General features: G+C 45.5%; 1 long non-coding RNA gene across 1 annotated transcript in view; it reads left to right on the top strand.

The window, feature by feature from the left end:
* Positions 1-22,705, top strand: part of LOC138516165 (uncharacterized) — a 136,664-nt gene that overhangs the window by 98,002 nt on the left and 15,957 nt on the right. The window contains exon 3 of the long non-coding RNA XR_011282242.1: positions 9,167-9,270. This is a non-coding gene — a long non-coding RNA (uncharacterized lncRNA). The remainder of the gene's footprint in view (positions 1-9,166; positions 9,271-22,705) is intronic.

Genomic DNA, 22,705 nt, shown 5'->3' with positions numbered 1-22,705 from the left:
TGCTTGTTACTCTTCCATAAGCGAAGATGTTCAGTAGTTTTAAACAGGTTTAGCCTAAACAGTAAGAACAACTTTCGTGCTTGTGGGTCTGGAAACAGAATGATGTAATGCTGCTGGGTGTTAAAGGCACGTGCCTCCAATGGCACATCACACATTGATTTGGCCATCACTCTCTTTATGCATGTTTGATCCCAGTCTGTGCGCCAGATTTTAAGCTTTGCCGCTTCCGGATTTTCATGGAGTAACTCGATCTTGATGTCGTAATTCTGTAATAATACTTCACATCTGTTTGACCACATTGCGATGACATTGGAGTTACCAGCTAAACTGTCGTAGAAGATGTCAAATTGAGGGATTTGCGCTCTAGAGCGTGTTTTGCGATACAAATTTAGCAAACTCCAGCTAATCCTAGCATGGATCGATATTATCGATAATTCGTATCTTATGCAGGCAGTCTTCACGCCTTTCTGGAGTGCAAAGACTTTAGACCAAAAGCAGTTCTAACGAGTCCCAAATTTCATAAGAGCAGCCGAAGGCATTTTCAGCCCCGTATGTCAATACGGGGATTACCTTCTGATGGTAGAAGGCCAGAACAGGTTTTAACAAGAATTTACCATATCTTTTGTGGATAATTAGTGCCTGGTTTGCAAGTTGTTTGCATTTTCTTCTTGTGTCGGCCTGCCACGGTCCATCCGTTATTGATGAGCTTATGAGCATTCCCAGATATTTAACACTGGCAGATATTTGCAGAGGTTCATGGCCTAGCATCCAATTAGGGGTGCGTCTCCGCGCCACCCATCCGCCTTTTAGGTTTTGCAGGACCAATATTTCACATTTTTTTTGTGTTGATCAGTAATTGATTGGATGTGACATATTGTTGAACCGCATTTAACTTTCTTTGTAACCCAATGGGCGTCCGGTCCAAAATGATCAAATCATCAGCATATAAAAGCCAGTTTAAATGTGCTTTGGCCACTTTCGGCGGAAATGATTTTGTTGCCACAATTGCTTCACCTATGTCCGATTATAAAAAGGCTGAACAAAACTGCAGCTAACGGGCACCCCTGTTTCACTCCTTTAGAGGTGTTATTTACTTTGGATAGTTGCCCCGATTGATCCAGCCTTACTCGAATAGAGGTGTTTGTGTGCAGTTCTTTGATTGCCGCTATTAAGTCTGACGGGCATCCCCAACGCTTCAGTTTTTCCCACAGGATGGCCCTATTGATGGTGTCAAATGCATATGAGAAGTCTATAAAGGCTAGATAGACCTTCGTATTTGACTTTATCGCTTCCATTTTGATGTTTAGCAGGAGTAAATTCAGCAAACATCCCACCTGCTTCACGAAACCTGATTGGCGCTTATCCACGTGGTTCGATGTTGGGGACCAGGCCTGTGTTTTTGTTGGAGCATGGTGGCATAGATCTTACCTAGGACGTCTAAAAGAGCAATTGGACGATAGTTTTTCGGGTTTGCTCTGTCGCCTTTTTTGAAGATAGGTACAACTATCGCGGTCTTCCAGGATTTTGGCGTCTGGCCACTTAAATTTACTCGATTAAACTACGTTGCACAGATCTCCGCCCATAGCTCTGGGTGTCGTTTAATAGTAAAATTTGTCAGACCGTCAGGACCAGGTGCACGTGAATTTTTCGCTTTTTTAATGATGGTCACTATTTCATCTTTTGGGTAAGACAAGGCCCATGGTTTAGGTGTTGGTTTAACTGGGCCGTCAGTTGAGTCAGATGCTTTGTATAAACCTTCAAAGTGAATTATCCAATCTGATTCTGACACCATACAGGCTTGTATAGCTTTTTGTGGGGCGTGCTGATTGTTCATAAGCCTCCAAGTCTCTAGTGTTCTTATTTTTTAGGACCATCAACATCTGTTCTGCGTCATTTTGGGACATAACATGCTTGTGAGCTTTTAGTCAGTTTTTATATCTTTGCTTAACCGCCTTTACGTCACTTGAGTGTGTTGAGCCATTTGTACACTTCAGCCTTCTCATGTCTTGACGCATAAGACGCTTTTGTATCAGCAATTCCCGGTCAAAGCTGTGTTGGCGTACAAAGGCCATATTCTTAAAACCCGTTTGCTTGGGCTTATGTGTCAAAAGGTGGTCATAATCAACGTTTGGGCAGGTCTTACAGTAGAGATTTACCAGATGTTCCACATCATTTGTTTCGAGTCTCAATCTTACTCTATTGGAAACCACCTGCATTTTATGAGGCCATAGCTCTAGTTTCTGTTTTGACACAGTTATAAATTCTGTTATTAGCATGTTATGGTCGCTTTCAGTCTTTTTAATAATTTTCAGCGATGTTATCCGTGGGTGTAGGGCTTCTGACACACATATATAATCAATTGTTGACCTTTGCCCATCTCGATGCCACGTAGAGGCTAGCGGCATATCATCACAAGTGTTCCCATTTAAAAGTTGTAAGTTTCTTAGGGTCATTTCTTCCGACCAAGACTTGGCCAAAGAAGTATTTTCAGGGCCAGATGGTTTAAATGGGTCAATGTTTAAATCACCGCAGATGAGAACATTCGGCCAGCTGTTCGTTTCCAACAGTTCATCAACTACTTCCATAATCTGATCGATGAATACTTGTTTTCCAGCACTCGTGTGGTGCCAGTACAGGTTTACAACACATAACTGTTCTGTAAGCGTCACTTCGTGTTTTGGTTTTGTCATTAAGGTTACTTGGATGAAAGGGGAGTAGTTAGTCGAACTTGCAATCCTCCAGCCCGAGGATTTCCTAACCATGGTGGCCATGCCCGACGTCGGGCGTCCTTTTAATGATTTTAGAGCAGGATTTAAGGCCACCTCAAAGTCGTCCACGACTGGGGTTTCTCGTATCCAGGTTTCCTGGAGACATGCAATATTGATTGTTGCAAGCCAATTTGATTTGAACAGGTGTGAAAATCCGCGAGTGTTCCAAGAAGCCAATCTACAAAGAATTTTGGGTGCCTCGATCCGGCATTATTGGGGATTTTTGCCGCTATTGGGGATTTTTGCCGCATAGGGCTGCAGACAACCATTGCCACTCATGCTTACCGCCACTTGGGCTGAAAGATTTATTACTAGGAACACTCAATCCATCTTGTTTGACGTTAGAGTATAGTGACTCGTTCACACACTTCTCCAAGAAGAACCTAACAGCATGGGTCTGTATATTCAAGCCTTTTTCCTTTCTGCCCAGTGTGTCAGAACAGTTGTCCAGGCTCTGGCCATCTCCCACCTGGACACTACTTGCAGGAGTCCCAGACACCACACACATTTGCCCCTGAAAACTGCCTGGCTCGCTGCAGCATACCTCACCACAGGAATAAGAAAATTCGGCATGATCGCCACATTCTAAAGGAGTTGAACTAGCTACACCTTCAAGCATCTATCATGGTGAAGGCTGCTTGCATCACTTACAAAGCAGTCCCAACCAAAATACTACTCTATTTGGAAGAGCAATTCATCACCAAAGCCCAGTGCACCACCAGAAGCGACAACAGTTCCAGGCTGGAAACAAAGAACTGCAAGAGGCAAAACAGGAAACTGGCCTTTTCCTGCTACGCACCTTGTGTCTGGAACTAGTTACCAACTCTGATAGGACTGGCCCCCTCAATCTGACACTTAAGAGCTCAAGACCTTACTCTTCAAAAATGTTCTGCTGATCTCTCCACCCAACCCTATTTCTCCCACTCTTGGGTTCTCACCTCCTCCCCTCTCAAGCCACCATCCCATCCCAGCGCCTCTGCTATCCGAAGCCCTACTTGTAACCCCCTTAGGTGTTTCCCCTTTGTACAGTGCTCTATTGCTTCCCAGCTAGGTTCACCCTTCATAAATCCCACACATTTGTGTGCTATTGTTCATGGTGCATCATGACCCTACAAGTTCGGACCTCGTCAATTATTACTACTTTGCTGACCACCCAAGTGATTAACTTCTACATACCAAATATATAGTCTGAACCTCTACATACCTAACATATAGTCTGATGCAAGAAAGCACTATTGTTCTCAGAATGGATTTTATTCTCCTTCTCATTTTCCTTTTGTTTTGGAGTATCTGTTAAACCTTTTTAATCTCATTTCATCAGCGTGATTGGAATAAAGGGTAGGATAGTTCACATCTTGTCAAAAATATTTTGTTCTTACTGTATTATATTCTTGGACTACATAATTTATTTTACTTACTAGTTAATTGCCCAGCAAGGGATTGGCTGCTTTATTAACTGACTACATATTTTTGACTTATTGTAAAGTGATTCTATACACTCATGAATGCAGTTTTTTAACTTAAAGTTTAAGGTGTGCCTTTGCACATGTTAGGGGTGCAGTTCAACTTTGAGATGCATGCTTGGGTTTACTGATTGCTGTGTCAGGGTTTGGATTTTAGGTTAAGTTTTACCCAGAAGGTTTTATATTTGGGAATTTGGAAGTAGGGATTTAGGCCTAATAGTGTTTTAGTCTTGCATATTTAAAATTTTTGTTTAGACATTTAATAATAAGAGTTTAGGGTTTAATCTTTGCTATGCTTAGTTCATTGAAAGGTGCTAAATGCATGGAAAGTCTCGCTGGTAGCAGTGGTTGCAGCCACAACCCTTATCAGATTTACATAGCGGCCATGGACTGACACGCCGTAATTGTACCCCGTTGTTTCGCCGACAGTAATTACTTTGTGGTAAATTACCTCAAAGTAATTACTGTCGGCATAGTGACGTGTGAGGGATCAGAAATGAAAACCAGACACAAGTTGCCCTGTTTTTGGTTGAAGACTTTTATTTAAATGAAAATGGCTTTTGGAAATGCCTCTCTGACCCTATGGTAAAGAGGAGTTTCCCTACCTATAAACCAAAAACGAAGGATCAGTTTGTGTCAGGATGTCAATAACTGAAAAGCCGTCCTTGTGCCCAAAATGTCCTTGCCTGACCCTCGCACTACAAACTAAACAACAAAGGGTGCAAAGAAATGTCTTCAACCTGATGGTGGCAAAAAAGTGTTCACAAGTGAAGATTATAGTAACCCCAACAAAAATGTTCTCCAAGGTAAAAGACCTTGGACCCAGAGGGTGGTTCCCTTCACCTGGATTCAAAATAGATGGCAGTGTCCCTTTTACTAACAGTTTCTTGTCTCTCTCCTGGATTCACAATGTTCTTGTTAGGTAACAAGTTCTGTAGCAGTCTTTCTTAATACCTTTAACACCTGCCCGACACCTTCAAGGGCATCCAAGTAAACGGGAAAACAAAAAGAGGTGGCGGACTACCAATCGTCCATAACGAACACCTGGAAATAAAAGCAGAAGACCCATTAGACATCAACAAATGTTAATCCCTAATCATACGTCTATCAACAAATCCCAGAACAAACCTGAAATTCATACTGATATACAGACCACCAACGTACGATTCAGCCTTCATAGACGACTTCATAGAAGCAATCGCCAACCTAGCTATCCAGCGTAGCCAACTGATTATCCTCGGAGATTTCAACATCTGGTTCGATAAAGAAACCACAACCTCACAAAAATCTCTTACCGGCCAACTAACAACAATGGAACTACATCAGCTGGTCAAAGGAGCAACCCAAACGGCAGGACATGAACTAGATATAATCTTCGCTAACAGAAAACTAATTACCACAGCACCTCTGAATCAGATCCTCTGGAGCAACCACCTCATCCCCTTCATAATACATTGCCCTCCCCAATAACCAGGAAACAAACTACCAAACATCATGAAAAGAAACTGGAGAACCATAAAAATCTCCAATTTAACAGAACGACTGGAGATAACCAAACCACAAACAACGACCATGGGCAAAGCTGACCTGGACACTAAAATAGATATACTTCACAACTGGATCACCACAACAATCGACGAGATCGCAAAAGAAAAACCTTTCAGTCCATCCCGCAAAAGAGCAATGGCAAAATGGTTCACCCCACTAGTAGGCACCATGAAAAGGAAAAACGAAAACTAGAACTAGAATGGGGGATCAATAAAGACTGCGGGAAAAAATTCAAACTTCAACAACCTACCCGTTCATGCAAAAAGGAATTACTACAACAACAGAAACCTCCAAGCACCAAATACCCAAAAAGAACTGTTTAAAATCATAAACAAAATTAAAAACACCTCCTGGCTGCAACAACACTCCAATACCATCGAAGAAATTACGCAGTGACCTTGCATACCACTTCAAAAATAAAATCATGACCATCCAAAACAGACCATGCAACCTCTACACTGAAAACACTGACTGATGCAAGGAACACCAGAACAAACTCTGAAACTTCCCACACATATCAGTGGAGACTTTCATCAAACTCGTAATTCAAAGCAACAAATCTGGCTCCCCGTGGATTGCTGCTCCCCTGACATAGACAAATCAATCCTCGCACAAGGGGAACACCAATGGAATACTACAGGAACGTGCAAATAACAAGGGGGGGTCCTGGGAGACTCTCTGCCAGACATGAGTCCTGGTTACAAGAGCCTTACCCAGAGTCTTTAGCTCACTATCTTTCACAGAGGAGAAATATCCTAAACTTATCAGTATTTGTCCTGCCCTGGGACAGTCCAGCACCAAAATGCTAGGCAATTCTCCTCTGAACAAGAGTACCAACAGCAACCCCAGACATGTGTTTCGGTCTGGTTGAACCTCATCAGTAGGGTGTAGCTGTGCCTCTCTAAGAATAGTGAGCAAGGGGTCCACGTCTGGATTCCCCTAGAAACTCCTCAAATCATGGCTCTTCATGCATAACCAGAAGGAATACTGATAAGGACATAAAGAGTAACAAGGCCGAGAGAAGATCCTACCCTGACTCCCTAATGATCACCCTTGTAAAATAAGGACACACGGATCTGTAACATATCCACTTATCAATAAAATAAACCACATCAATCGTACCATGGAACACCCAGATTTTCGGGAGAGCAGAGCATCACCCAGCAATAGCACCTGGCATCCCTCGAAGGCACAGGCAGCAATGGTCATCGACCGTAATGGATAGGAAGGAGCGGGGATTGATAATATAACTCCATTACCTAAACGGGGATCATTCTCGAACCCTGGGTGTACTAAGGTCAAACATGGATGGAGGCAAGCCTCTACTCTGAAACTAGACAGTCGGGAAAGAGAAGATAAGATTATAGCGCCAATGGACCACCGACAGTAAATGGATAGCAAGGAGCTGGTTAGGGATAATATAACACCACTATCGAACTAGAGAACATGGCTCACCGAACATGGGTACTTAGCCAATTAATCTGCTAGGACCAGCCACGGTATCACCACAGAAACTAGACAATTGGTAAACCAAGAGAAGAATATACCAAACCAGTATGACAACTTGATACGTAAACTAAACTTCAGGGATTATATGACCTACAATCCACTAACCAAAATCTCAAATTTCTGCATGCTTAATTCACACACAACCCCACTCAACCACCTCTGACAGCAAACCGCAGACTTCACCACACCCCAACAACAATCAACACATCGATCGCAACAGAACACGAGGACCCGCTTCTATCCTATATGCACACCCAAGCACAGCGCACAGTGAAAACGGAACTGAAGCTGCCAACAGTACACCACTTCTCACTTTCCTACGCCCTCTTGACTCACTAACCCACCCCTTTTTTTGTTTACAGATCCACCTGGAGACCAACTCCGTTGGTGATGGTGCGCTATATTAATAACTTTTAACATTAACAAAGGTCTCTTGTGTCTAGCCAAACACTCTTCCTCTTTTAATATTTCTTGTAGCTTTGCATTTCTCCTGGTTTACTCCCATGCCGGGTGGTCTTATGCATTTCAATTGCCTGTTATCTTTCTCTTGCCAGGACTTAAGATGTATTTCATAGTTCCTCTGTATCACAAACTGTACATAACGTTTGCGGTGATATTTGTTCAAACTTTAGCCCACATCTCATGCAAATGTATCTCATTGAAGCTTCACTTTGTACTTTGCCTTTTCTGCATTCAAACAACCTTCTTATTGGCTTTGATTCTGCACTTTGCCTTTTCTGCATTCAAATAAACGTCTTGAATTTTCTGTATCCGTAATCTCAAATCATTCAAGCTGTCATTGGCCCGGTTGCCTGAACTCCCCGGGGTCTCCACTTGCTTCGGGTCGACTCACCAGTTCTCTCCAGCGTCTCCGTCCTGCTCGCGCTTCTGCAGTGTGACTCTGTGGCTGGATTCCCACTCTGGATGCTGCAGACGCCCTTCAGGCTTCCTTTGCGGCTCCGCGGTCATAGGCCTGCTTCCCTTCAGGTCCCTGTTTGGAGAACACGGCTTCACAGCACTTGCTGCTCTCGCTCTGCATGCCTGCTTCTGCGGACGCCTTTGCTCCGCCACACTGGTACGTGTCCCACACTAAAGGCCCATTTCCTTGGAGCTGATGTCCTCTCCTGCACTGCTGTCGTCTATAGTGTGGTTGTCTGCTTTAAATGTCCTGCTCACAGGTATGTAGAACTAGTATGCACATTGAGCTTCAGGCTTCGGGTACCTTCTACCAACTCCTTCATCCTCCTCATCTCAGTACTGCACGGATTATGAGAGTTTCAGTCCATAGATGTCATTGGATTTATAGCATTTAGGTAGTTTTACATGAGCGGATCTTCTCATACAAAAGTGTATTGGAAGCAAATAAAGATTCCGTTGGAGCTTTGTGTGTCTAGTGCAAAGATGGGATTTTGACATAAGAAAAACCGAGAAGAGGTTTCTTTACTTGCTCTAGAAGGGGGAGCAAGCAGCTGACAATAGGCCATTAAGGTCTCGGGTATAAAAGGGTATTTCTCGTGGGAAAGGGTGAGATGCTCCCCGGTAGTTGTCTCCTCCCTCATACAGACGCCCCCCAGGGTCAGGATCAGGTAGCAGCTGCCGTACCCTGGCCACATAGGAGGAGGTAATCACCGGGAAAACGGTGGTGAATCCACCGGATTCATCACATTTGGAACCGCTGGAATTACAGTAGTGTAAAAGCAAAGAGTGCCTTCAGACAAATCATGATCCTCATTAACAGTAGAGCAGGAAAATAGGTAGTTTCCTTATGTGCTACCAGACCTATGCATGTTCAAATATTATATTATCTAACAATCAAGTGTATTTAAGCTATCATTTTATCCTTTTTGTTATTCATGAAGACTTTGTGTGTTCTTTCAGCATTTACTCGTTCTGCATTTACTGCACATCGACCTGATCCAAGCAAACCAAATTGGCTGCGAGTAGGTTTGGCTTTGAGCAGCACTGCAGCTCTTTGGCTATTGGTAAGTATTGCATTTAAGAGCTGCGGATGAGTGAGGGTCTGAGTACACCTTTGGATTTGGTAATGGTGTATGACTCATTTGCTTTAAAATGGCTCGGACTTGGCTCCTAATTGCCTGTGAATGTTTACTTGTTCAAACTATGGTTTGTTGTTGTTTCAGACTTTGTAGTGGCTATTGAAGTGAATCCATACTCTCTGCACAAAACACCTTTTTATTAAGGTTTTAGACGGCCCTATTGAATACACTTTCTTTTGCAGTTTTATTGGCCAGCGTGTTTGGATCATAGCTCAACATATGAGTCCATGTGAGTTAAGAGATCTGTCTCAAGACTGCTTAAGAATGTAGCTCTTCATAGAGCAGTTTTTGCCATTATTGCTCTGTCGGTCTTGGTCTCTGTTTATCTTTAAGTAAACAGAAACATGTAGTTGGAGAACAGTCAAATATGACGTTTTTGTGAAACTAGTTATTGTCCATTTTAAAATCCACAGCGATCTAGCAGTTCCCAAGGAAGGCCAAAATAATTTCACAATAGGACTATTCTTTGGATTAATTGTAACCACATTCAGTTACTTCCTTTTGTTAGAAATCTATTATTAAAGAAAATGTATTATTCTGTTACTTTTTAATGGATACAAAATTGCAAATCTTGTGTGAACTGTGTGACAAACCTACCCTCCACTCCTTAACAAGTGAATAGAAACTGTGGTTTTTCACAACACTCGCCTCATTTTGTTCAAATAGCATGCAGTAAGTTCAGTATTATTTCTCCCTCTTTGTTACTTTGGATAGCAACAGGCACTAGTACTCCTGTTGGGTAGTATTAACACGGTTCTCCCTTGTGACATTGCATACTCCACCATTCACAGATGGCCTCGAGAACACACCAACTCTCAAAGACAGTTCACATCTTTTCATTTTCAAAGTAGTAAAGGAGCTTGGTAAGGGCCATTCTCCCTATCACAGGCATCCCTGAACTCGAGGCTTGAATCTAGAGATTAGTAACCCCTACTTTCTAAGAAGCTGTCTGGTTGTGATAGCCTAAAGGCAAACGCCTTCCCTCTCTTGAACTCCCTCTGCGAACAATCTAGGTGGTCCCTTAACTAAGTTCCACAGTGCAGTACAACGTAAGTCTGGACGCCATGCAGACACTCTAGTCCCCAAATGGTCCTTTCCTTCAAATACCTTTTATTCCTGTACCTGTCTCTGCCTTTCCCCCCTCCTACTCTCCTCTCTACGATTCCACCCCTCATCTCTCTCTCTCTCTCTCTCTCTCCCACACACACCCTATCCTATCCCTCCAATGTTCCTCTCTACCTACCTCCACTCTCTAATCATAACCAATACTACTCCCTCTCTTCTTTCTCCCTAACAAAACTGCTCTCCACTCCTAATCTCCCCTCCCTCTCTCCCCTCTTTACTCCACTACTGCTGTCCCCTCTACTATACTACTTCTACTCCCCTTTCCACTCCAGAACCCTCCCAATGCACCACTTCCCACCTGCACCTTCTCTCACATTTACTCTTGTTTCACTTCCACAGTTAACTTCTCATTTGATCCATATTCTCCCTCCCATTAGTTCCACTCAAACACCTTGCAGGCACTCTAAACAAAATAGCACTTTTTCCCCACCAACCAATACCTCAGCTTCCACACTACTTCACAATCCTCCTCCGTGCTCTTCTACAACGTCCTTCCTCCACTTGGTCTTTTGGTCGCGATCCTCGACCTCACCCCACACCTTACTGTTTTCTCGCCCCATTTTTATCATCTCCCTTTCCTCTCCATTGGCTCGCTCCCTCCATCCTAGTTCGCTGGACCAATTGCTGGCTTTTCTTTTTCCAGGGGTGGTGTTGCATGTGATTGTACACGTGCTTGCCGGTTGTAGGCAATGGCCGTTTTGGTGAACCAGAAGGAGTTGAACTAAATATTTACATGTTTCAAGGGAGTAAAAAAAAAAATCTAGCCCTACTGCTATGCGGGACATTCCCTGCCTACCAAACTAAAACTAATGGTGCTTGGTGAAGGTCTCTAAAGAAAACAGCCCCTACTCCGAATCCTAACCAACTAACTGGCCGTACCATTTTAAGAAATCCAAACAAAAAGGAGGCTGGGACAATGGTCTCAGCCTTGGACTTCTACATGATCCAACACTTGGATTCCTTTTTTTCAGGATACAGGGTTTAAAAGTTCAACAAAGGTCAACGATTCCTTATAATACAGTTCTCGGGCCTCTCTGTAGGCTTTGAATGCCAACTTTTCATAGACTCCATAAGGTTTCGTTTTCCTCGAGGAAAAACAAGGTTTCTTTAACACAACTACACCATTTCCATCTTGCTGTACGACAGTGTCCTTGTCTTTCTTTTACATGTTCAAACCCTCCAGGTTCACTCTCCTCCCAATTTTGCATGTTCTATTTCAGGTTTTATTGGACTCTCCAAAGTCCTCTGGCCCACTGTCAAAGCAGGACCTCGGGACGGCGTCGGCCTGCTCGGGTTTTCCCCGCTCTGTAACTCTTGTGGCTTCTGCAGCCTTTAGTGTCAGTCTTTCGGTTTTCCAGGTCTTCCCAACGCCCGCTGGCCCACTTATAGGCTTGCTTTGTCTCTATTCCGGTTTATCTGGATCTCATAACCCTCATAGCTTTCCCTGCCATGAATCGCACCGGTCGTCCTTCTCCACAGCTTTACCTTTGCAGGAGTGTTTGCGTCCCTTCCGCTGGTCAGCTCGGCAATCAATACCCTGCTCCTGCGGAGCTCGGGGGTTCCACGCTCTCCTTGTCAATCTGGTCTCAGCGCCGGTTACCGGGCCGCTGGCCCACCATGGCTTCCTTATGATCCTGCCACCGGAAGAGACGGTCGCTCTACCGTCTCTCTCCCAGACCTTGGCTTCTTGGTCTGTCAGGATGTCAGCCTTCTGGAGTCTAACGAGTACTCCATGCTATCACTGGCGCCACGGTCTAAGGTCTAGCTGGCTGCGCCCCTCCAGGATGTCTTCCTGTCGGAGGATCACCTCTGTATGGGGTTCTCTCCTCCCAAAATGCTATAACCATACTTGAGACCTAGTCACTATACTGGTCATCTCCTTGGTTCGGTCTTCATAGTAATTTAATTACTTTTTAGTTATTAGTATTTTTATCTATTTTGGGAGTATGGTCTAATAAAATGTATTTTGCCACAAATACTTACTGGGTGCTCTATCCCTTCCTCTTCCATTTTTAACTAATTGAGGCTTCACAAGCGAGTCCTTTCAATTTGTCCTACTGTGAGAACTGTGTAACCATGGCTCTCCCACCTTAGAAACAGATTACTTATATTGTTATATATTTTCTATCAGATCCTTAGTTTTTGGAGTATGCAGAACCTATGGTGGCTCATTTATCTTCCGACCTATGGATCTTTTGTGATTGATGCAGAAACCTGATGTCTGGGCAAACTGTTCCAATTGTGAAACACCAGAGGGTGTTCACAACCTAGTCCCCAATCCCGTATTCAGGCGGCCAGGCAAAGGCCATTGCTTTTGGATCCCGACCCTGGGGTTGGACAAGCAAGAGAGGATCACCTGTGTACGGGGTCCTCAGGGAGTGGGGGAGAAGCATTTGATGTGAGACATGGTATCCCCCCTTTTCCACAACCCATCTAAAACGTATCCCTGCTTATTTTATGGGAAACGACAGCTCGCATTATTCCTTCCAACTTCTCTACTGACTTGCACTGGCTCTGTCCCTGTAATGAGGCCATGCAGAGTCAGGCACGTAATCCTAACTATACATACCTGCCACTGTTAACACTCCCTGTCGGGATTAAAGGGGGCGCGCACAGGTGCACTCTGAGCGAGGCTTGGTACAAGAAGGAACAGCTCTTGATGCGAATCGGGCTATGGAAGTTAGGTCAAAGAGCTGATCGGCAGTTGCAAAGATCGAGAGAGAGCTAGGTGAAAATTCCACCCTTTCAGGAAGTTGTAAGCATTCCAAAACATAGTGAGCGGAAGAAAGGAAACTTCAAGGTGCTTGAAAGTGGCCCGCGACCCTCACGGGTGAACAACAGTTTGGGAGGAGCAGAGGAGGCGGTTGTAATGTCCTTGACTAATGCAAGAAGTCATTGATGAAGGAAGATCAGTTAACCCAAACAATTGAGTTATCGAAGGCAACAACACCCTGGTTTGTGTTAAAAGCAAAAGTAACTTTAACTCAAAATTTGAAGGCTGTGCATCTGCTGATGAAACACGTAATGGAAAGGACAATTGCTAAATTGTTAAAGGAATGGATATAAAGTAACAGAGGTCCTGCAAGGCAAAATCGCACATTCAAAAGTCACTGTGAAAGGTTCTGAGTTGAAGTGTATTACAGCGTGAACCAAAGGCAAGAAAGTAACCGCGAACCCGAAAGAAAGTTGAATAAGTGAACAGCAAAGTATTTGCACTCTGAATATGCCAAGAGGGCAAACTAGAGAGAATAAGAAACTACAAGTACCAAGAGGCATTGGTGTTGCAAGATGAGAGATTGTGGATTGTAACATATTTTAAAAAGAGGTTGAAGTGGTCATGCAGAAGTCTGTGGAAAATTCTTGCAGTTTCGAATGTCTTCGACAGTGAAAAGACACCCAAGACAAAGGCAGGGAGGGGAACCCCCACGAAGAGAAGGACAGGCTTGAGCACGGCAGAGGGAAGCCATGCAGAACTGAGAAATTGAGAAAGTGAATGTGAAAAGAGAGACAGGCTCCAGCATGGCGGAGGGAAGCCTGTGTTGAATTGTGGAAAAGTAAAGGCCAGAAGCAGAACTGTTTATTTATGACAAGGCGGATGAAGTCTAAGGATGTGATTGAACTACCAGAAGCTTGAAGCCCAAGCCTGAACTGTTGAATTGTACCAGTAAGCCAAAGTGTGCAAGACTAATAGAACTGTGCCATCCACCTATGCCTTTAAGAAACTCTCTAGACCCTGTGATGCTGAGCGTGGGGAAGGGAGTTATTTAAGCCATTCTGGCATTTATTTTGTGACACTATTTTCCTTTTGTATTCCCTTAACACATTTGTCACTTTAATTTTGAGAAGGAGGGCAAGGTTTGTTTTCTTATTTTTTTTTTTTAGCATAGACCTTTTTTATTTTGTTTAGACGGACTTGTTTGTTATTTGTTTAATGGTCGAGACTTCTCCCATTCAAGAGTTGGGGTCAGTTAGGAATTCTACCAACCTAACCAAAATACCAAATAAAGGTTTTTGAAACTTGTTTCCATTGTGTATGTGTCTACTACTTGATACCATGCCTTCCTTACACAGTAGATAGTGCTGGCAGGGAAGATAGGGGATCTTGTAGGAAACTAATAACATCATCCGCATGTAATTCCACTATGTGTAGTGCCTCCCCATGTGTTAACCCTATAATTCAAGGATGCAAGCGTATCCTTTGTGCTAGAGGCTCCATCGCTAAAGCAAATATTAAGGGAGAGAGGGGGCACCCCTGTCTAGTGCCTCTCCAGAGGGGAAGGACTGAGGGCATTAACTTTGATTCTGGTGGACAGAATTGGGAAATTCACCATGATTAACCTCGTGAACGCAGGGCCAAACCCGTAGACTGTCGGCAGGGCCGCTAAATAGTCCCATGACTTGCTGTCAAAGGCCTGGTGTTCATCCAGGGAGAGGAGCGACCATCGACCTGGGATTCGAGGGGCCAGGGCGACCACTTCACCCTCTTTTTAAAAAAAAATGCTACAATCCACAATCTCTTATCTTACAACACCAATGCCTCTTGGTACTTGTAGTTTCTTATTCTCCCTAGTTTGCCCTCTTGGCATATTTAGAGTGCACATACTTTGCTATTCACTTATTCAACTTTCTTTCGGGTTTGCGGTTACTTTCGGGCCTTCTACCAACCTACACAGTTGGGAGAGTGGGGTCGGGCTGGACATTTTTCTTATAATCTGAGAATGCCTTTCTCTTTCCTTCCACTTTTCCCTTTGGTCTTCGCCTCTCTACAAAGAAAAGTGTCCACGGGCTGTGGATCACTCACGTTCCCTGTGCACTCGGATTATTGTACAAAGACAAACCATAGTTAAGCAATTTTTACTTATGTTGTGTTAGACTGAACTAAGTCTCGATCATACGTAAGACCATAATTAAGGTGGAATATTATCTATTTTGGGTCCACGAGTGGACCTCACAAGTATCCAATGCAATTGTTATGTAAGGGAATGTATCCGTCACGGGTATTCAATATTTACAATCCATTATTAGAGTACAATTTTAGTAATGAAAATAATGTAATCAAAAGAGAACAACATTTGAAATCCACAACCAAAGTTACAATATTCCTTTCATATTGATGCAATGTTTTGTGTGTGGTTATTTGTCAATATCAGAAGTTGTCCATATTAAACCTCAACGCGTTTCGAAGTTTCCTTCATCAGGATTAGTTACTTGTTGATGAATTCGTATGTTCTGAAAATAAATCTCGGGTATCTGTATGATATAAAACAAATGGATATATATCAATAGAATTATCACTAATCAAGAGCTTTATGCTTCCAGATTAAGGAGAAACCCTACCTCTCATAGGTGCCCCAGCTCATGCACACTTGTGTGAATTCTAAAGTAGAAGAACTTTTCTTGACCGGAATGGCTGATCCTCAAATCTAATCACCTAAAATGTTAATAAGAACATTCATATAAATGTCGTGACAATCGGATTGAGAGTTGTCAAATTAAGATATGTCATGTTAAGGGATGGAACATACCTCTTAGGGTGAACTGGTAACCAACTCAAAATTGTGAGTGACGAGCTACCATAGAAAAATGGTCGTAATCGTGTGACGTAGATAGCTGGCGTACTGTTTGTGTATATCGAGTATACACTTTATCTGCAAAAAGACATGGTTCAGCTTAGAATAAAGTCTATCACTGGACTTGTAAAGTGATATTGTCACAAAGAGGTACAGAAGAGAGAGACCGTCTACCTCCACTTGGGGTGCTGGTGTATACATGGATTAAATCTACTGCTTTAAATGCCGCAATGTGCATTCACTAATTGTCCTTTGTTCCTTTATTTGTCCTTGCCAAATTCGATGGGCAGATAAGATCTGTAAGAAAATATGTTGTACTTACAATCTATTCAGCAAATATGATTGTGCAGTGGAAGCTTATGTTGATAAGTACCAAAAAGGTGTTACCTTAAGGCTCCCGATGGGGAGTTCAGGTAGTTGGGAGAGTGCGCATCCAGATGATATATATCGCACTTTACGTGATGGCCTGCCTGCATAGGTGTAAATGCATGTAATTTAGTAATTGCACATTGTAAATCAAAGATTTACGAAGTACAGTTGAACACACAAAGTCTCTGAAGCAATCTAAGTAAATGCTAATGCGTTTCAGTTCAATGGTGGACGTTCTCGCTATTCGGCCCCGTCTCCAGATCATTAATGGGCGAATGCGTTAAAAGTAATCTAATGGTCACTACGGAATAGGTGCAATAGATGTCATAATACGGCCAGTGCCTACCTTTGCAGTCTAGTGTAACAGTAGCCCTTCAGAGCATGGCCGCGATCCCGAATATGGAAAGCCGCGGGCCAGAAGGGAATGTAAAAGAGCATTCTGACGTGGAGTCGCGTGAGCGTGATGACATCGGATATAAACATCCAACGTCATCAAGCGACTCGCGCTTAATTCAAGTGGAAAAAAGACGATGAGAAGTAAGGAATGTGTATAGTCGCACCCAAACGGCATGATCACAAAGCATGACCTCAGAGAGGAGGTAGGCAGTTTCTCTCTCCTGTACCTCTTTGTGACAATTTCAATTTACAAGTACAGTGATAGACTTTTTTTATAAAAATAGTTTTTATTGGTTTTTACAACAAACAAACCATAACTTTCACTCCCGACATTTTCAGTTACCGGTATCATCATACAATACATATTTCTCCTTTGTCTTCCCCCTTCCCTTGCCCTAAAACTCGAGCTCTCCACCCTATGCCTCTGGCTCTCATTGCCCAGGATTAATTCTCATTCTCGGGTGTGTTGTCGTCACTGGGGTCACCTTGGTGGACCCATACAACAAGGCTATCATTTGTCTCCATTCTATCAGTGGTCCCATTTCCTCACCTTCCCCTCTATTAGCCGCCTCATACCATACCACTGTCTCGGCTTCCGTCCATTTTAGGAGGTCCTTCCACCATACTTCTAGTCTGGGTCTATGGGCGGCTTTCCAGCTCATGTCAATTCTCCTTTTGGCCAGGATGTATGCTAGGTCCTTGAGTTTACTTGCGTGTCTCAAGGTGCGTGGCCTGGTGAATCCCCCCAGCATGCATGCCCATATGAATTCCACATCTAGTTTATCCCCTTTTCAGATAGCTTGCGCTTAATCTCCCCCCAGAATTTCCCAACCTCCGGGCATGCCCAGAACATGTGGATCATCCCTGCTCCCACCTCTTCAGATTTGGGGCATTTTTGTGCTTCTGCGTTTCCGAATTTTGCAATCATTTGGGGGGTCATGTATGCTCTGTGGGTGACATATAGTTGTATCTGTTGTAGCCTTGCATTTCTAGACACCTTCTTGTGCTATCTTTGGGCTCTCTCCCATTGCCCATCCTGCATAGTTTCTCCTGCCTCCTCCCAGTCCCACCTCAGTTTGAGCGGCTCTTTTTCCCCACTCTTGACATTGTTAGTTCGTATATCCAGGATATTTCATGCCCTCCCTCCGACATGTCATACATCATTTCAATGGTTGTATCCGGTTGTTCTGCTAGCACTATTTCAGAACACGTTTCTTTCACCCTTTTGACTATTCTACTATATGTAATATGCTGTCCCGCAGGTACCCCGGTTCCGTCCATTATCGTTTGAAAATCCAGGGCCTCCCCATCTTGCCAGATATCCCCCAGGGTAGCTAGGCCCACTGGCTCTCAATATTTCTGGATTCCTTTCCTTAGTTGGTCATCTGCGCCACACAGCGCCTCCCATGGCTCGGCACGCTTTATGCCAAATTTACAAGCCCAGTTTTAGTAATCTCGGTTTCCCCTGTATCTCTGACTTGGGTAGCCATATTAGTTCACGTAGTAAGTATGGGGCACTCTCATCTCTCAACAGCCTGGATTCTGCTGTCTCGTCTTCCGCTAACCACCTGGCTACATATTGTAATTGCGCTGCCAGGTGGTATATCTCAAAGTTCAGTAGATTTATCCCCCCTCTATCGTACGCATTCTGTAGTTTCCACAGGGCCACTCTGTTTCTAGTATTGTGCCATAGGAAACCTCTGCACAGGCTGTGTAGTTTGGCGAAGAAGCACCTGGGCACCATGTGTGAGAAGTTTGTGAAAAAATTTAGTAGCCTAGGTAAGACCACCGTTTTAAGCAAGGCTGCCCTCCCCACCATGGCCAGGGGGAGCTTTGCCCAGAACTCCATACTATTATTGATGCCCTCCACTGCTTTCTCTGTGTTATACTTATGCTCATCTGCTACTGTGTGGTAAATATTGATCCCCAGGTATCTGAACGATCTGGTCTGCCAAGCTATCTACAGGGTGGGTAGGTTTTTCTGTGGTATGCATTTGTATCTACCCAAGGGGAACATGCTTGTGTTTTTTTTTTTTGGGGGGGGGGGGTTGACCGCTATCCCAAAGAGAGCCGCATAGCGCTCCATCACTTCTAGGATGTATTGCAGGTTCTATTCCGGGTATCACAGGTACAGGAGCTTATCGTCTGCATACAGTGTTATCAGGTGCGGTCCCCCTAGGATGCACACTCCTATTTCACTGTATTGCTGCCTCCGATTATCTCTTCCCGTAGGTCCTCTCGAAATGTAGTATCCATCAGTGCCTCGGCCCTAAGCCTCCATGTTGGGATGCTGGCTCTGGGGGGGCTGGTGTCGCTACTCCAGGACCAAAGGGGAGTGGTCTGATAGTATCCTCGCTTTGTATTCTGAACCCACCGCTTCCTCCGCTATTTCGGGGGTGGCGAATACGTAATCCAGCCTCGTGTACAGATTATGTGGGGCCGCAAAGTGTGAGTAGTGTCTTTCTGTCAGATGTTGCCGCCTCCAAATGTCCTCTAACCCAAAGTCTCTTAATAGGGCTCGTACTGCTCTTGCTGCGGGGGTGGTTTTATCTAGTTTCATATCAGATCTATCCAGTTTAGGGTCTAGCGTACAGGTGAAATCCCCTCCCCATATGATCGTTCCTCCTGTGTGGGGGACGATCTTACTATATAATGTTCTATAGTAGGTCACTGTGTCCTGGTTGGGGGCATATGTGTTTATGATGCTTAGCTCTCTGTTCTCTAAAAGCCCCCAGAGCGCTACCATCCTCCCATCCAGTTCCACCGTGGTCTGTAGTATCTGGAAAGGCACCTTTAATGATCACCCCCCTAGCGTATGATGAATAAGTTGCTCCTATAGTAGTCCCTCTCCACTTTTTCTTAATTACCGCCTGTTTCTCCTTAGTGATATGATATGGCATTTGTAACGCGCCTATACACAAGTGTTTCAAGTGAGGTGAGTTTCCTGAAACAGAGCTATGTCTACATTTTGCCTTCTCAAGTACATCACCTTATTTCTCTTCAGGTAGGTGTTAAGTCCCCTGACGTTCCAGGTTATTATTCTGAGGTCAACCATTATCTTTTAGATCCGCTTCCCTGTCTCTTCCCTCCATATCCTTCAACCCGAGAATACTTGGCGTGGATCATGCGTAGAGGCACGCGGGTGCATGATCGTTCCCTAACAACCATCACTACAAACTCCCCAACTGCTGCCCAGCTCCATCCCTGGATCTCAGGCGATCCCGCATTTGGTCCCGTCCAGCTAGGCCGGTACCGGGAACCCAGCAGGAGGTTACCGCTCTACTGGTAACTCAACTAACCTATCTAAGGGGGTGTGAGATTGGGTGCTCTGTATCTCCCTGTTATGTGCCACATTTTACTTCTCCAGCATGGGGTCTGGCATGGATTCATATGATCATGAATATTCCCCGTCGTCGGGCTGGGAATCCTCGGTAAAGAAAAAAATCAGTTTCAGTTTCGTTTCTGAACTGTCTTTCTCCTAATAACCAATCACTGGTCTCTGGGTCATACTGCCCCCAGCCAGTGACTGCTCTCTACCTAAGCCCCTCCTCTGGCAGCCATCTTCAGATTTTTTACTGCATGTTAAAGTGTTGGGAGTCCTTGTGCTATAGCTCTCGAGCTTTTACTGCGTTTTGCGATTTTTTATTTTTTTTAAGAGTTTAACCCCTTTTATTCAGTCAATCGAGCCTCAAGCACCACAGGTTCTACTTCCGATCAACGGGGACCCGTTTCGGAATTTTCTACGCCTCTCAAGGGTGAAATTTTCGTCGAGTTTCACTTCTTGGATGATTCCGGAAGATCTTTGAGGCCTACCCCACGTGGACATGGCCCAGGACAAAGTAAACACGATGCCCAGATCCAAGCTGTTCAGGGGCTGCCCTGGATGTGGATTACAGAATGTCTTCAAGGAGGATGAGCATTCCCGATGCCTCTACTGCCTTCACGAAGACAAAACACACGTGGAAAAGGACTGTGCGTTTTGCAAGAATATGTCTGAACGGACTATGAAGGATCGTCGTTTCCGCCTCACCAACTGGCTGGAAGGGAAAAGCCCAGCAGCAGGTGAGAAGAAGTCTGAGTGGTCTTCTAAGACCTTTGAGGGTGCCCCGGCGACGGGGGCCCAACAGAAGGCAAAGCACCGCAAGTCTTCGGGCACTGGGAACGCTGACCGGTCAGGCTCCTCGGCTGCCAGGCAGGGCGCATTATCACAGACGCCATCAACCACGAGCCAAAGCTCTGGCTCGGGGAAGAGAAAGTCGGAGAACCCGGGTAAACGTTGGGAGAAGTCCCAGTTTCCCCGACGGAGACAACCGAGGGGGAGCGAGGCAGTGACCCTCACCCCCCCCCCCCCAATGTGAAGGCCTCAGGCGCGCCCAAGGTCATAAAGGCCCTGATTCACCCGGGAGTCGTGGGAGTCGTGGCATCCCTGGCGAAGCCTGCAGAGGCTACCCCAGTGGAGGTGACCTTGGGGCCTAGAGTTTCCCTGCCACCGCGGAGGGAATGCTCTTTTCAGCCCATCGATAAGACCCCCGTGAAACCCCAGGCGCAAAAAGAGGTGGGGCCCCGGTGGCCATTACGGACACAGACTCAGCCTCTGAAGAGGAGCTGGCAGGCGTCGCAAGGATCCTGAACAAGAAGTTCGAGGAGGCCCGGTCATACGGGAGGGATCCCGACGAGGCGGACAAAGAAAGCGACGGCGGTGCCGACGAGGAACCGAAAGCCGTGGAGGGGACGGAGCCTGCTCCCCAACCGTTGTTTCCGTTGCAGCCGGTGCCTATGCCACAAGACAACTCTGGGGCGATCTTGATGGCGATTCAGGCCTTGTGTACGGGATAAGGACAAGGTTGCTCTTACCCCCGACGGACGATCCAGTGGAGCCTGGACTGTCAAAGTCCACCAAGCAAGCAGAGGAGAATTTCCCCCCCCCCCCCCCCCTCCCTTTCAGCCTTCACGGACTTCACTTCCTTCTTCTCCATCCCCGGGTCCGAGGGATGAGACGGGAACGGAGATGGCGACGGATGACGACGGTGGGGACGACGGAATGGACCTTCCTTCATCACCCCCTCGGGCCTCCCCGCCTGACGAAATTGGCTCCTTCCACGCCATGATCGCCAGGGCATCTGAGCTTTTCCAGCTCTGCCCTGAAGAGCAGAAGGAGGAAGGGTTCTTCTACCAATGGCGTGAGTCCAAGAGGAAGACGGTCCTCTCTGTTCCATTACTGGACGACATCTGGAACGAGGGGCTGACGCTCCTGAAGAACCCGTCCACGGCTCCTGCTAAGAGGGACTGGTACGAGAAGAAGTACCGGGTCCCGGACTCCGCCCCCATGTGAGTTAGGGCTCAGCCGTCCCCGGATTCAGTCGTCTCGGTGGCAGCCAAGAAGAAAGCGGTGGGAGTGACGGCTTCAACTTCGACTTCCCCGCCGGACGGCGAGGGGAAGAAACTGGACGCCATGGGACGGCGGGTCTTTTCGTCAACGACGACGATTAAAGCGGCCAACGCCCTCGCGATCGTGGCACGCTACGACAGGGAGCTGTGGTTTAAGATCGCTCCCCTGCTGGACGTCCTCCCGGACGACAAGAGGGCTGAGGCCCTGGAGATCCTACAGGAAGGCAAAGTGGCCTCGGACTACGCCATTATGGTGGCCACAGACATTGCTGACACCGGTTTTCACCAGATGGGCAACAGCTTTTGCCTTCGTCGGTGCCGCTGGCTCAAGGCGACCGATTTCCGCCAGGACGTTCAAACCAGGGTTCTGGACATGCCCTTCGACGGGAACAACCTCTTCAGCAAGACCGTGGACGAGTCACTGCAGGCCATCAAGGCAGACACAGAGACGGCTTGGGCTTTGGGTGTTCTTCAACAGCGACGGCTGTCCTTTCGGAACACCGGAGGCAAGC

The sequence above is a fragment of the Ambystoma mexicanum genome, chromosome 6q (assembly GCF_040938575.1).
Source record: "Ambystoma mexicanum isolate Mex_15411 chromosome 6q, UKY_AmexF1_1, whole genome shotgun sequence".
Taxonomy (NCBI): Eukaryota; Metazoa; Chordata; class Amphibia; order Caudata; family Ambystomatidae; genus Ambystoma; species Ambystoma mexicanum.
The sequence above is the reverse complement of the archived record's forward strand: the minus strand, read 5'-3'. Positions and strand labels throughout refer to the sequence as shown.